Consider the following 3,781-nt stretch of genomic DNA (forward strand, 5'->3'; position numbering starts at 1 on the left):
AAAGGTATGACTCACTTTATTGCTGTGGTCGGGAACTGAACCTGCAATATCTCCAAGGTATGGCTGCACTGTATACAGAGAACTTGGGTAAACTGGCATTTAGTGTGAGATTTTGTTTATCTGGCTACAAGTTAGTCTGGGTTTACTGTTTACTCTAACTGTGTCAGAGGTAATATTTCCTCTGGTCTTGCTTTTATCTTCTCTGTTTGCCTCAGATTTCCTTAGAGAGTTCTTTTTATTTTATTTATTTTTAATTCTTATTTTTTATTGAATTTATTGGGGTGACATTGGTTAACAAAATTATATGGATTTCAGGTATACAATTCTATAATACATCTTGTGTATATTGTATTATGTATTTACCACCCCAAGTCAAGTCTCCTTCTGTCACCATTGATCTCCCCTTTACCGTCTTCTACTTCCCCTAACCCCCTTTCCCTCTGGCACTCACCATACTGTTTGTCCTACAGAGATGTTTTTATTTATTGTTTAAAATGTGTTTTTATTGATTTTTTTTTTTTAGAGAGAAAGGGAGCGAGAGATCGAAACATCGATGTGAGAAACATCAATCGGCTGCCTCCTGCACGCCCCCTACTGGGGATTGAGCCCGCAACCCAGCTATGTGTCCTGACCGGGATCAAACCAGGACCTCTCAGTCCATGGGACGAAGCTCAGTCCACTGAGCCACACCGGCCGGACTAGAGACTTCTTTTTAAATAAGGTCTGAGACGCCCTGGCCGGTTTGGCTCAGCGGTTGGAGCGTCGGCCTGCGGTACAGAGAGACCGGGGTTCGGTTCCCGCTGAGGGCACGTACCTCGGTTGCAGTTTGTCCCCGGCCCTGGTTGGTCATGCGGGTGGCAGCCACTCGATGTGTCCCTTTCACGTCGATGTTTCTCTCTCTCTCTCTCTCCCGCTCTGTCTGAACAAAAAATGCAAAAATGTCCTCGGGTGAGGATTAAAAAAATAAAATAAATAAATAAATAAGGTCTGAGACATGCAGTTCTTTCCATCGTAATCTCCTATTATACAGGAGCCTTACTGGTGTGGTGTCAGAGGTGAGGAAGGGTTCTCCTATGGTTAGGTGTCAAACCTTTAGTGAGCCTGTCTTCCTTGGCAGTGATCTTTACAAGTGTTTTCGTTATACACACACACACACACACACACACACACCAACTGACACACACCAACTTAGGTGAGACAGGAAGGCTAAAAGGGGACTGGAGTTGGGTATTTCCAGTCCAACAAATTGACTAGGCTCTGGTAGAACCCAAGGTGGTTAGGATCTGGTAAAGTAGATTAGCTTTAGTGTAGTTTTTTGCTAAGGAGACCAGAATACTCTGGGCATATTTCAAACTGGTGACCCCCTCTTCCCCATCAAAATCATGAGGGAATTTTTCTCCAGTTTTTACTCTGAGAACATCATGGAAGTATGGGGGCATCTCTGAGATTGGTCCCCTATTCTGGATTTTTTGTTTGTTTATTTGTTTAATCTTCACCTGAGGATATTTTTCCATTTATCTTCAGATAGAATGGAAGGGGGAGAGAGGGAGGGAGAGAGAGAGAGGCAGACAGAGAAACATCGATATGAGAGAGACACATCGACTGGCTGCCTCCCACACAACCCCGACCAGGGCCGGGGACCAAACCACAACCGAGGTACATGCCCTTGACCACAATTGAACCCATGACTCTTTGGTCCACAGGCCGGCACTCTAACCACTGAGCAAAACTGGCCAGGGCACTCTGGATTTTTTAACTCTCACAATTGTCCACATAGAGCTTCCAGCAATTGGTCAATTATAATTATTTCATTTTTATTATTATTTTTATCCTCACCTGAGGACATTTTTCCATTTTTTGTTCAGATACAGTGGGAGGGAGAGAGAGGAAGAGAGAGAGAGAGAGACATCTATGTGAAAGGGACATATCAAGTGGTTGCCACCCACATGACCCAACCAGGGCCGGGGACAAACTGCAACCGAGGTACGTGCCCTTAGCAGGAACTGAACCTGGTCTCTCTGGACCGCAGGCCAACGCTCTAATCGCTGAGCCAAACCGGCCAGGGCCATCAATTATAATTGATGTTTTCCTATGGTAGATTCTGCTCTTGAAAGCTGTGATTCTCCATATTCAGCCGTCTCTCCACTTTGGGGAGAAGTGTTTTGCCCTGTGACCTCAATCCTCTGATGAACTTAAGAATAGTTGTTGACTTTCAATTTGTTCAGCTTTTTTCTTGTGAGGATAAGAGTGATGACGTCTGAGCTGTTTACATGTTGGACCTGGCATTTCTTTTCAGGCGTAAGTTTGTTTATGTTTTTTCTTTGTGTTCCTCAGATTTTTTACTGTAGGGAAGATTAGGATGATATCTAAGGTTCATCAATTCTAAGATTGTTTTTATGTGATAAAAGATTTCAATCATCAGTTAGTTGTACAGTTTCACCTTTGCATTCCTGTATCTTACTGGTTAGATCTACTTTACTTTTTTTTCCAAGCTGTAATATAATGAAGCCTAAATCTCATTTATAGGGTATTATTTCTAATGCTTTCCTACACCCTCTTACATATCTGAATTTTTCTTTTCTTTTTTTAGTGGTGAAATACACATATCGTGAAATTTACTATTTTAACTGTATTTATTTATTTATTTATTTATTTATTTATTTATCTATTTATTTATTTATTTTTGTGGTACGTGCCCCTAGCAGGAACCGAACCTGGGACTCTCTGGTCTGCAGGCCGACACTCAACCGCTGAGCCAAACTGGCCAGGGCTATTTTAACTGTTTTTAAATGTACAATTCAGTGATATTAGTATATTCATGATATTGTACAATCATCTCTTTTTTATCACTAGAAATGGAAACCCTATATCCATTGATCAGTTACGCCCCACTTCTCCCTGTCCTCAGCCCCTGGCAACCACTCATCTGCTTTCTTTTTTTTTAAACCTCACCCAAGGATATTTTTTTCTATTTATATTCAGACAGAGTGGGAGGGAGAGGGAGAGAGAGGGAGAAAAATGGAGAGAGAAACATCAATGTGAGAGGGACACATCTATTGGTTGTCTCCCGCACTACCCTGACCAGGGCCGGGGACAAACTGTAACCAAGGCACGTGCCCTTGGCCGGAATCGAACCCACAACTCATTGGTCCACGGGCCGACACTCTACCACTGAGCCGAACAGACCAGGGCACCACTCATCTGCTTTCTATCTCTATGGATTTACCTATTCTGGATATTTCATGTGAATGGAATCATACAATATGTGATCTTTTTGTGTCTGGCTTCTTTCACTTAGCACTGGGTCCCGTGCCACCCCCCCCCCTCAGCTTTATTAAGGTATGCTGGACAAACATTGTCTATATTTAAGGTATATAATGTGATATTTTGATATATGTGTATATGATATTGTATACTTATAGAAATGATTAGCATGATGTTTTTAAGGCTCATCCACACAATAACATGTATCAATACTTCATTCCTTTTTATGTCGGAATACTATTCCGTTGTATGGATAGACCACATTTTGGTTTAGCCATTCATCCATTGAGGGATTCTTGGGTTGTTTTTCAACTTTTGGCTACTGTGAATAGTGCTGCTAACAACATATATGCTCAAGGTTTTATTTGAACACCCGTTTTTAATTCTTTTGGGCATATACATCAGAGTGGACTTGTTTGGTCATATAGTAATTCTATGTTTAACTTATTGAGGAATTATCAAATTATTTTCCACAGCAGCTGTAGCATTTTACCTTCTCACTGGAAATATATGGGGG

General features: G+C 41.6%; 1 long non-coding RNA gene across 1 annotated transcript; it reads left to right on the top strand.

The window, feature by feature from the left end:
- The first annotated feature begins 28 nt into the window (after positions 1–28).
- LOC118636599 lies at positions 29–3,320 on the top strand. Its single transcript, XR_004960671.1, has 3 exons — positions 29–57; positions 2,226–2,298; positions 3,299–3,320. It is a non-coding gene; the product is annotated as an uncharacterized LOC118636599 (long non-coding RNA).
- The last annotated feature ends 461 nt before the right edge of the window (positions 3,321–3,781 follow it).

The sequence above is a fragment of the Molossus molossus genome, unplaced genomic scaffold (genome assembly GCF_014108415.1).
Source record: "Molossus molossus isolate mMolMol1 unplaced genomic scaffold, mMolMol1.p scaffold_m16_p_2, whole genome shotgun sequence".
Lineage (NCBI taxonomy): Eukaryota > Metazoa > Chordata > Mammalia > Chiroptera > Molossidae > Molossus > Molossus molossus.